Below are 13,224 nucleotides of genomic sequence, written 5' to 3'. Positions count from 1 at the left end.
ATGTGTTGAGACCACATTATGATGTGGGTTTGCTCGAGCTATTCGACATGAGACGATCTTAGAATATTGATTAGCGGTTTAGTCACAACATGTTTAAGTGTCGGGACTTGGGTTGAGTCTCGGGGTGATTTTGGTGATTAGAGCGTTACCGGGTAATAAAGGGTAACGGGTTGTGAATTATTGGTGTTTGAGATTATCGAGAATAGCGGGAATTGGAGAGCGTTAATTATGATTAACGAGATAGGAGGAAAATACCAAATATGCCCTTGGGAGTCTTTAGAAACTATTAATTGACCTAGGGGTAAAATGGACATTTCACCCCTAGGATAGATATAACCTTAGACAGCTGAAGAAGGAAGTGGAAAAAATAGAGTATGCAAAAGAGTTCTCCCGTACCTTCTTCTCTTCACCTTTCTTTGTGGTTTTTGAACCAATTTTGAGGATTCAAGCTTGGGAAGCAAGCCTTGGGAGTTTGGGAGTGTGTTCCACCATTGAAGACCATCATAAGCCGAGCTTTGGGTAAGTTTCTAACCATGGTTTTCTTTGGTTTCCCCTGTTCTGGTTTTATTTTGCAGCTGAGATTTCTAGGGTGAATTCATGGTTTTATTGGGAGTTTTGGCTAGGGTTCCCATGCTTGTGATGTTTGGGGTGTGTTAGAATGGTTTTTGGGATCATTTGGCATCAAGAATAGGATTTGGAAGCTTGGAAATCGAGTTAGAATCGAAGGAGTTGAAGAAGGTCGGTTCAGGGGAGATTGGGTCTGGAGGTAGCGCTACAGCGCCCACCTTAGGGCGCTATAGCGCTCCTCAGGAGGCTTTCTGGCACTTGGGTGTTTCTGAGTGTAGTGCTGGGGCCCTAGGGGTTGAGCGCTGTAGCGCTACCCTGTTCCTTCTAAGTCCCGTTTTGAGTGTTTTTAAGGGTTTTTGACTTGGGGTTTCAATCCTTAAGGCCCGGGATCGAATCTACTCACCATGTGGGCATGTTTCGAGGTCCCGAGGGTGGTGCTTAGGTTAAGACCCTATAATTGTGGATTCTCATTAATGGAGGTTATAATTGGTTGTGATTAGGTAACCGCTAAGGAACTAAAAGATCGATCGTTCTCAGGGGTCGTCCTTATCATACTTCTCGCTCGAACCTAAGGTAAGGAAACAGTGTATGAATACAGTTGCACCCCGTATAGGTGTATGACATGCTTGGTTTGCTATTGAAGCGTGTTGATTGATATATGTGGACATGGATTGCATACTAAATGCTAGTGAACACTGATTACCTGTTTGAGACACTGAGTAGTCAGGGACCGACTCTAAAGTCAATGATCACGCATTGAATGGCTCTATGGCATTAATGCGGGACCGACCTTAAGGTCGAAGAACTTATAAGCGCTTTCCTGGTCTACGAACAGATGTCTATAGCCAAGGTGTATGACCCTGGTGACCGCTAGTCACGTGGCTAGGGGACGTTGTCCATAGTTTCGACTCTAGGGTCGAGAGGAAGGTTATGTTGGTGACTAATCACCATGCACCTGTCCTGATCAAACTTATGAAAGAACTTCTTATCAGTTAACCCCTGGTGACCCTATCGTCACATGGCTAGAGGGAGCGATGCTCATTATTGTGACTTTTGGCTATTGTCACCTACTCGCTTGGACTATTAGTCCTGAATGGTTATTATGATCGTTGTTGATATTATATCATGCTTTGTTGTGTTTTCTTGCTGGGCCTTGGCTCATGGGTTTTGTGGTGATGGTAAAGGGAAAGAGAAGCTCACCCAACCCTGAGTGGAGAGCTTGGGCAATGTTGTGTACATACAGGGCCGCTTGACCGCCACGGTCAAGGAGTTCTCAGAGGAACTAGGGGTTTACCCTATTTTTGCCGCTTAGGCCGGCGGGGGTTGTAAATTTGAAACTGTAGCGACTCTTTTGTATTATGGACATCTTGTAAACATTTTAAAAGGCTCATGAGCAGTTTGTTTACTTAATGAAATGCATCCTTTCCTTTTTACTGGTTTTCCACCTTAACCTGATAATAACACCTAGATCACGTTTTTAACCAAAGGACTCGGGTAACGGGTCAAATTTCCGGTTCACTGTTCACCGTAACTGTTCTGGGGTAACCAGGGCGTTACAAAACTGGTGGTCCTTTATTTCTTCTGCTGCGAGAACATGCACAAGCAAGAAGCTCTCTGAGATGGCTTCTGGTTTCGTCCCTTCTCTTTTATTTCTAATGCGTGTAAAATAAGAGGAAGAAGAAGACCTTGTATATATAGAGGGAAAAAAGTGGTAAAAAGGATTAGTCTGAGCCATTGGCTAGAATCCTCATAATATTCAACGGTCAGGGATTGATGACATGATGGTACCGAAAAGATGGCAGGCGAACGATCGTGGGCGGATTTCCAAGGTACTCGAGTACCTTGAATGAGCAATACCCAACTGACGCGTGTCCATTTTCAAGTGTGTGACGGTGCGGTTCCCGAAGAAAGTAGTTCAAAAGTTTCCTTCTCATAGGATTCGAACAAATACTTTTGAGGGGGCAAAATGTTACACCCAGATTTCGAGCCATAAGAATTGTGATCTCGAAAGTTGGATTTGTAATGAATGGGCCTGTAATGTCTGGAACGTGTCTGCCACCCAGGCACCGAGCCTGCGAAGCAAAGACGACTTTGAAGATGGTAGCCTCGAGATCCTCACAAGCTTGAAGGACAGACATCGAAGTATGTTTGTTCTCGGGATGGCCTCGAATCAGGGATCCCGAGCCTGACATAGGTATAAGCTCGAAGTCACATGATCTCGGGAAGATGCTATAGCTCGAAAGTCAATAAGAGACCTGGGTGAATATGGCATTGGCGATATAAGATAATAACTTTGAATATCTTAGTGAATCATCAATGAGAGACGCGGTCTACATTGATTGCTATAAATCCCCTATAATAAAGGGATATTAATTGTTCAGTTATATGCCCCCTGATCTTCAGGGGACGTTTCCTTGTATATAGGATTACAGGCTTTTAATGCCATTAAATTTATTTGCATATAAAGAATAACTTCCCGAAATATGTGGGATAGTGTTCTGAAACCTCCTCTATAAATAGAGAGGTTATGCACCATTGTAAATGACCGAATTTTTGTGATCTTAAGAGAAAACTCTGGAGAATTCATTCTTGAAGAATTTTCAGAGATCATCTTGAGTTTAATAACAAAGACTCATGGACTAGGCAGAGTTAACTGCTGAACCACGTAAAAATCCCATGTGTGTTATCATATGTCTTTTGGCCATAACCAATTATTGTTTTCGTGCTCTTGTTTCACTGTTGACGAAAAACGACGTCAACCGATTTCATGATTATATATTTATATTGTATACATGCAGTAATAAGTTTCCTTGCTGTGCCTTGGCTCACGGGTGCTATGTGGTGCAGGTAAAAGGAAAGAAAGTCTTACCTAGCCTTGAGTGGAGAGCTTATGTGGTGACCACAGCCAAGGTGTTTCTCAGGGGAACTAGGGTTAAACCCTATTTTTTCCGCTTAGGTCAGCGGATTGTAACTTTTGAACTGTAATGACCATTATGGATTGTAAACAACTTTGTAATCACTTTTATAGGATCCCATGTACAACTTAATGTTTTTAGTAAAATATATCCATTCCATCTGACCGAGATTTTCACCCTGGCCCATTAATAACAATTAGATGCACGTTTATGGCCTAATGACTCATTTAGCGAGTTAAGCGCTATTTAAAGTACACAATGTGATGATCTTGGCTAACCAAGGAATTAATACTTAGTATCAGAATGTGCCAAGGTTTATGGTTCCTGTAGATTGCCTGGGCATGTACACTTGCCACTGAAGACAAGCTCGACTCATGGTTCGGTAACTATTTATGCGGTTATTTGTTTAACTGCTTAAATAGAATATAAATGCTTACATGTATGCATGAGTTACACTAATAGGGATGTCCCTTGACTGCTGCATGATGAGCAAGAACGTGCTTATTAGCACTGATATTGCTAGAACATGCTTATTAGCATCGTTAATTGTTAACTGTTAAATGTTTGAATGTTAACTGCTATGTTTATAAATCAACATGTTTGTTTGCATGACTGTGGAACATGGATGAGTTCTGTTGAATCTTGGACCGTGAGGCCGCAAAAGGTTTAGTTATCACTACCTAATTGTCTGTACTGATTATTGCAGCAAGGTATACGTTGAAAGTATGCTTGCAAGACAGGTAGACTCATCAGCTGGTCAGGAAGATCAGTTTTAGAATAATAGATAGATTCAGGAAAATGACAAGAGTCAGATCCCTCAGACATCTCCTGATAAGTGGCAGCAGATGCTTGTTGATTTATAAGCCAGAGTAATGAGGCAAGAAGAAGAAATTTGCCTCCTGAGACAACAACAGGTTCCTGCAGGAATGTTTTGCCAGAGGCACCATTTGTAGCGGTGCCAACAGTTGAGCAGTCATCAGAGGCTGAGAATAAATGGGAACTTCTTTATGAAAGGTTCAGGAAACAACACCCTCCAGTTTTTGAGGGCAGTGCAGATCCAGCTAAAGTTAAGCAATGGATGAGCATGATTACCACCATCCTTGACTTTATGAGGTGTCTGGTAATGAGAGGGTGGCCTGTGCCACATATATGTTTTGAGAAGATGCCTGAATTTGGTGGGAAGTGATATCCCAAACTAGAAATGTTAATGCCCTGAGTTGGAAAGAGTTTCAGACTCTGCTCAATGAGAAGTACTATAATGATGCTATTAGGGCTGCAAAAGTTGAAGAGTTTAGCAAGTTATTTCAAGGAAGTCTGTCAATGACTGAGTATGCTTTAAAGTTTGACAGGATGGCAAAGTTTGCAATGGAATTGGTACCCACTGATAGGACCAGAAGGGAGAGGTTTCTAGAGGGGCTACAACCTAGGATAGTCTGTGATGTTTGTATTTCCACTGTGTCTGGAGTTACTACTTATGCACAGGTGGTTGAGAAGGCACTCACAGCTGAGAGCACAGAGAACAAGATCTAGCGGGACAATGCAACCATGAGAGACATTAGGAGGGTGGGACCTCCATATATGGGTACAGGTAGGGGTAGAGGCCCCAGTGATCGGAAGAGGAAGGCTTCTGATGCCTTCCTAGCTCCAGGCCCTGATAGGAGGCCACATGCTATTACAATGGGCCTCCAGGGCGGCAATGAGGTCTGGAGGACTTTTCCTGAGTGTCCTAGGTGCAAGAGAAGCCATCTAGGGGAGTGTCAGGCAAGATCTTGCTTTTAATACGGAGTAGTGGGACATTTGAAGAAAGATTTCCCTAGAACAAAGAAGGAAGAACCAAGAAAGGTGGATAGCTCGGCCCTAGCTTGAGTGTTCGCATTGACTCAGGTAGAAGGTGAGGCTTTTCCCTCAGTAGTTATAGGTCAGCTTTTTAGTGCAGGAACCCCGTATACTGTTTTGATTGATTCTGGTGCTACACATTCTTTTGTTGCTAGTAGAATTATTGATAAATTGTGTAGACCATCTGATTATTCTGCTGTGGGTTTCAGAACTTTATTACCCACTGAGGAGTTAGTAGTATCCAAAAGAAGTGTTAGATCATTGCCAGTGATAGTGGAGGGCAGAGAGTTATCAGTTTATTTGATGGAGTTGGTTATGACCGACTTTGACATGATTCTGGCTATGGATTGGTTAGTGAAGTATGGGGAAACCATAGATTGCAGAAGCAAGATGGTAACCTTTGAGCCTGAAGGTGAGGATCCTTTTGTGTTTGTTGGCACTGTGCATGGACCCCGTATACCTATGATATCTATTTTGAGGGATAGAGATCTATTGCAAGGAGGTAGCATATGATTCTTAGTCAGTGCGGTTGATACCACTTATGTCATGCTAGTGGAACCAGAGGAGACCAGACTAGTCTGTGAGTTTCTGGATGTGTTTCCAGAAGATTTACCAGGGTTTCTACCACACAGAGAGATTGAATTTGTGATTGAATTGGCATCGAGGACGAAGATAGTGTCTAGAGCACCTTACAGAATGGCCCCAGCAGAATTAAAAGAACTGAAGGTACAACTGTAGGAGTTGTTAGACTTAGGTTTTATCAGACCTAGTTTCTCACCGTGGGATGCACTAGTTTCGTTTGTGAAGAAGAAAGATGGTTCTCTGAGGATGTGTATTGATTATAGAGAACTGAATAAGTTAACAATCAAGAACAAGTATCCTCTGCCAAGGATAGATGACCTGTTTGATCAATTGTAAGGTAAAAGGGTATTCTCAAATATAGACCTTCGATCTGGTGATCATCAGCTGAGGTTCAAGGAGGGGGATATACCAAAGACTGCCTTTTGCACCAGATATGGGCATTGTGAGTTTTTGGTCATGTCCTTTGGGTTGACTAATGCCTCATCTTCTTTTATGGATTTGATGAACAGAGTGTTCAAGGATTATATGGACCAATTTGTGATCGTCTTCATCGATGATATTCTGGTTTATTCTCCGACAGAGTCAGAACATGAGCAACATCTGAGGTTGGTTCTACAGAGACTGAGGGAACACATATTGTTTGCAAAATTCAAGAAGTGTGAATTCTGGTTATCTCAGGTTACTTTCCTTGGGTACATTGTCAGTAAGGAGGGGATTAAGGTGGACCCAGCCAAGATTGAGGTGGTCAGGGATTGGCCAAGGCCAAAGAGTGCTTAAGAGGATTAGAAGTTTCCTTGGAATGGTAGGTTATTATAGGTGTTTCGTGGAAGGATTCTCAAAGATTGCCACTTCATTGATTGAACTGACACGCAAGAATAAGAGATTTGTGTGGTCAGAAAAGTGTGAGAACAAGTTCCGGGAATTGAAGCATAGGTTGATTACAACTCCAGTTCTGAGTCTTCAAACAGATCAAGAGAAGTTTGTGATATAATGTGATGCCTCACATTAAGGTTTGGCTTGTTTTCTTATGCAGTCAAGGAAGGTGATTGCTTATTCCTCACGTCAATTGAAAGAATATGAACCTAGGTACCCCACTCATGATTTAGATTTGGTGGTTGTGGTCTTTGCATTAAAAGTATGGAGACATTATCTTTATGGTGAGAAGTGTGAGATCGACACTGACCACAAGAGCCTAAAGTACTTCTTCACACAGAAAGATCTGAACATGAGACAAAGACATTGGCTGAAGTTAGTGAAAGATTATGATTGTGAAATCTTGTATCATCTAGGGAAGGACAACGTGGTAGCAGATGCTTTAAGCCGGAAGGGTCTGGGACAGATTTTCAGTGCGAGGTTGATATCCAGAGAGTTTGCAGAGGATATGACTAGAGCTGGCATAGAGTTGCTGATAGGCCAATGGGCCAACATTATGCTACAATCTACGCTATTGAAGAGAATAAAGGAAGGTTAGTTGAGTGATCCACAACTGACCAAGATTAGAGAGGATATTTTAGCTGGAGTGTCCAGAGATTATATAGTGTCAGAGATGGGCTTGCTGAGATACACAAATCAGATATGTGTTTCGATGGACATTGCTATGAGGTGAGAGATTCTAGATGAATCTCATAGTACGCCTTACTATTTGCATCCATGCACCACAAAGATGTATCAGGATGTGAGATCGTTGTATTGGTGGCCTGAGATTAAGAGGGATGTGGCAGATTATGTGGCTAAGTTCTTGACATGTCAACAAGTCAAGGCTGAGCATCAGACGCCAGCAGGGCTATTACAACCTCTGGACATTTCAGAGTGGAAATGGGAGGACATCACGATGGATTTTGTGGTGGGATTACCCAGGACTGTGGGTCAACATGATTCGGTGTGGGTTATCGTGGATCGATACACCAAATCAACTCACTTCTTACATGTGAGGACCACTTATACAGTTGACCAGTACACAGATCTTTATGTGAGGGTGATTGTGTGCCTTCATGGGGCATCGAGGTCGATTGTGTCAGATAGAGACCCCACATTCACTTCCAAGTTCTGGGGAAGTTTACATACGACCATGGGTACACAGTTGAAGTTCAGTATTGCTTATCATCCTCAGATAGATGGACAATTTGAGAGGTTGATTAAGATATTAGAAGACATGCTGCGAGCATGTGTGCTAGACTTTGGTGGATCCTGGAGTAAGTATCTACCTTTGATAGAGTTTTCCTACACCAATAGCTATCAATCAACCATTGGGGTGGCTTCTTATGAGATGTTGTATGAAATGGTAGGAAATGTAGATCTCCCATTCATTGGGATGAGAAAGGAGAAATGAGATACTTGGGTCCTGAGGCAGTTCAGAGGACCAATGAAGCCATTGAGAAGATTAGAGACCGGATGCTCGCTTCTCAAAGCAGACATAAAAGTTATGCTGATCCCAAACGCAGGAACGTGGAGTTCTAGATGGGAGACTATGTCTTCCTTAGAGTCTAGCCATGGAAAGGGGTGAGAAGATTTGGGAAGAAGAGCAAGTTGAGCCCTAGATTTGTAGGTTTATTTGAGATCCTGGAGAGGATTGGTCAGGTGGCCAATAGGTTGGCCTTACCACCAGCATTGTCGGCCGTGCAGAACGTATTTCATATTTCAACTCTTTGGAGGTATGTATCAGATGTTACTCATGTGTTCAGTTACGAGGATCTGGAGCTTGAGGCAGATCTCTCCTATAAGGAACAACCAGTCTAGATACTAGAAAGGAAAGATAAGGTCCTAAGGAATAAAACTATACCTATGGTTAAGGTATTATGTAAGAACAACAAGGTCGAGGAAGCGACCTGGGAGCTGGAGTCAGATATGCAGAGTCAGTATCTCGAGCTGTTCAGGTAAATTTCGAGGACGGAATTTCTGTAAGGAAGGGATTGTTGTAATGTGGCTTAGTGCTTGGATTAGGGGACCAGGAGGGTCATAATTGGTTTAATATGCGATTATGTGATTATATGCATGATTATGTAAGTTATATTATTATATGAAGATAATTGCATGCATGTGGGCCCACTTCTTATAAAAAGGCCATTTTCGTAATTTTGGCCCGTTGAGGGCATATTTGTATATTTATGTGCATGTATGTGGTATATGGGTGAGACCGCATTGTTATGTGGATATGTTTGAGTTATTCAGTATGAGACGATCCTATAAAGCAAGTTAGCGGTTTGGTCATAACGGGGTTAATTACTGGGCTCGGGGTGAGCCTAGGGGTAATTTGATGCTTAGTACATTATCGGGAATGAGCGAGTAATGGGATATGATTTATTAATTATTTGAGGATACTGAGAATAATGGGAATTGGAGGACGTTAATTATGATTAACGGGATAGGTGGGAAAGAACAATTATGCCCTTGAGTGGCTTTGAGAGATTAGAATGGCCCTAGGGGCAATTTGGTCATTTTGACCATGGGATATGTTTAATCAAAGTAAGGCTGTGGAATAGACTAAGGTAAAACATAGTTCTCTTCTCATCTCTCTCAGGTTGGAATTTTGAAGTTAAACTAGAAGATTAAACTTGAGGTTTTAAGGCTTGAGAGTTTTGGATCGTAATCAGTAACTGAAAGGGGTTCAATTCGTAACTGAGGTAAGGTGTAATGACCAAACTATTTCTAAGACCTTGAACCATTAAAACTACTAGACATAGCTACTATTTTGATACAAACATAAGAAATAACATGCCTTTATTGAAAATCCAAAATATAAGAAATAGCATGTCTTTATTAAAAATGTAAAATAAAATGTGATATGATATGGTATGAGACCCCATTGTTTACAAAACATAAAACATAGCTTTGAAAACAAGTTCAAAAAAAAAAAAAAATCTGAATGCGGAATTACAAAAAAGACATATTTCAAAAGACTAAAATAAACGTCATCCTCGATCGACACGCAGCCCATCCATTCAATTCATCCTCAACACACATGCCATGCTACCAAGAATCCTTCCGCCTCCATAATCATTTTCCTGCATCATACTAAAATAAAGGGATGAGCCTAATGCCCAGCAAGGAAAATCTACTAAAAACAAAACATACATCGTAAACATAAGCATAAGACTACATCAAATACTATAAAAGACCATAAGACTATCTAAAACATATATCATATATCATAAGCATACACTATAAACCATATGGCTACAAAAACATCTATTACAATGGCCATCATACATCTTGGGGCTTGCTAGCTAGGTAATCATATGCCCATAATTCTACAGGGCTAGTTATCTAAACAAGTCATATAAATTTATGGGGCTTGTTATCTAAACAAATCATATGCCCAAGGAATATACTATTGGGACTTGTTATCTAAACAAATTATATGCTTGTTATCTAAATAAAACATATACCCAAGAACTAAAACATATCATACATATACATATCATAACATAACATATAAGCACATAAAATCTATCCTATTTTCCTTACAAACCCCAGGATATGAGAACAAGGACGGGATTTGGAACACTCCTAAAGCCAACAATACAAATGGTGAGTATTTCTAAAGAATAAAGAATGAATGTGGAAACTAAACCATCAAGAAGAAACTTACCAAGAAAGAACTTAAGTTTCAAGAACCTAATCAAGAACCAATAACGAAAGTTAGGATCTGAATAAAAGGAACTAAAGAAAACTAAAGTGTATTAAAGAATTGGACTTAAAGAATAGGAGTACTTTAGTTGACCTTATGGATTGGTCTAACTTCAATACCGAAATATACTAAACCTCACTTCCCAAGTATTTTATAAAGCTTAAGAATGACAAAGCTTTTTCCCAACTCAAGTGTTTATCACTCTATGGTAGTACTAGCACCTTGGAGTCTGATCACAACTGAAGAGTGAGGAGAAAGGCTGGGTTCTAAGTCCTATTTATAGAGTTCTAGGAATACAAATCTTCTTTTTGGCTTTGAATAAAAATAATGAATTTAATTGCAAATATTTGAATATTCTTCAGTCAAAGGATTAGGACTCAGTCAAATCATTTAGAGGGAAGTCTAAGGAGTCAAAGCTTGTTTTAAAAATTAAAAACAAAAATAAAAAAAATAGAATCCTAACTTCTAACTTCCTAAATCTCGTAACTCTAAACTCACTTGTAGTAAAATCAACATAACTGAAGCTGTAGGTCTTTTATTTAAACCATCTTTATACCGTTAGAAAGCTAATTCAATTATCTACAACTTTCTAGAAATACTATTTTTCAAAATTCGTAATATAACTGGATCAAAAATAGGTCATAAGTTACAGTACCTAAAGTTACGAGAAAATCTATTTAATTATCTAAATAACAACCTAATCCACAAATTTCTTAACTAACTATAAAATAACAAACTCTAATTCCCTAATAATCATGCTTATGACAAGTGTCATATTCTTATTGGCTCTATCTAAACCTTAGGTTATAATAAATAATACGCCTAGGACCAGCAATATTAATCAAACCTTATGTTATAATTAATATTCTTAAACTATAAGTTAAACTTATAAAATTCATAACTATTGTTATGAGTTTCCAACAAAGTCCCGACTTGAACCAAAATCCATGGAATCTAACATACTACAAAGTACAAACTACTACTACTACTACTGCTACTACTACTACTGATATTGCTACTGCTGCTGCTACTGCTGTTGCTACTGCTACTGCTACTGCCACTGCTACTGCTACTGCTACTGCTACTACTATTGTTGCTACTGCTGCTGCTACTGCTGCTGCTACTGCTACTGCTGCTATTGTTGCTACTGCTACTACTGCTACTACTACTACTACTACTACTACTACTGCTGCTACTACTACTACTGCTACTACTGCTACTACTGCTGCTACTACTGCTACTAGTGCTACTACTGCTGCTGCTACTAGTACTGCTACTGCTGCTGCTACTACTACTACTGCTACTGCTACTACTACTGCTACTGCTACTGCTCCTACTGCTACTGCTACTACTCCTACTACTACTGCTACTACTACTGCTGCTACTGCTGCTACTACTACTGCTACTACTACTACTACTACTGCTACTACTGCTGTTAATACTGCTACTAGTGCTACTACTGCTCCTACTGCTGCTGCTGCTGCTACTAGTACTACTACTGTTACTGCTGCTGCTACTAGTACTACTACTGTTACTGCTACTGCTGCTGCTGCTACTACTACTACTGATACTGCTCCTACTATTGCTACTGCTACTGCTACTACTACTGCTCCTACTGCTACTACTACTGCTACTGCTACTGCTACTGCTATTGCAACTGCTGCTACTGCTACTGCTACTGCTGCTGCTGCTACTGCTACTGCTACTTCTACTGCTACTGCTACTGCTACTACTGTTGCTGCTACTAGTGCTACTACTGCTGCTGCTACTAGTGCTACTACTGCTGCTGCTGCTCCTACTACTACTACTACTACTACTACTACTACTACTACTACTACTACTACTACTACTACTATCTAGCTAGTTGAGTAAATATTTTGAGACTCTACATAAGATTTTCAGCTGGAAATTTTTGGTTTTACTTTTTTTTTTAAGGTGGTTTGTAAGTTAAGAGTTTGATTGTGTAATTGGGTATTTGATGGTGTTTTAGGTGTTGAGATGCTTAGGTTTTATAACTAGATTGGTGATAATGTGATTTTGATGTTTGGTTTTAATATTGGGATTGTTTGGTTGAAGATTTGGCTGAGTCAGAATTGAAGAAAATGTAGGGGAGTTGGGTTTGCGAGGTCAAGTCACGATTTGGGTGAACCCCAGAGCCTCCCCTGGGCTTTTTCAGGCAGGCGCGCCACGACCCTCAAGGGCAAGTTGAGGCCCACACCTGGCACCCAGACAGGGGGCTCTTTATCTTGGGGTCGTGGTGCGGCCCTTGGGGGTAGGTCACGACCCGCCTTTCCTCTTTTTGCTAGGTAGGGTTTTTGTTTAGTTTTAGGCGCAAGTTTCATATGTCAAGGCACGAGATCGATTCTACTAACCGTTTTAGTAGGATTGGCGGTCCCGGGAGCAGGGTTTTAGTCCATGAACCTTTTATTACCCAGTTTATTGATGAGATTACATATTTGGTTATGATTAGGTGACCGCTAAGGGACCTAAGGACAGGATCGTTCTCAAGGGTGGTTCTTTATTTATTTTACGCTCGAACCTAAGGTAAGAAAACTGCACCTAGTATGTGACATACATGATTATTGATGAGGCATGTTGAGTGCTATATATATGGACATTGGTTGCATTGTAAATGCCTAGCAGGATTGCTTACTTGTGAATGGCGTCGACTTATTAGTCAGAAACGACAATGGTGTT

The sequence above is a fragment of the Humulus lupulus genome, chromosome 7 (genome assembly GCF_963169125.1).
Source record: "Humulus lupulus chromosome 7, drHumLupu1.1, whole genome shotgun sequence".
Classification (NCBI taxonomy): Eukaryota; Viridiplantae; Streptophyta; class Magnoliopsida; order Rosales; family Cannabaceae; genus Humulus; species Humulus lupulus.
Note: the sequence above shows the minus strand (reverse complement) of the source record.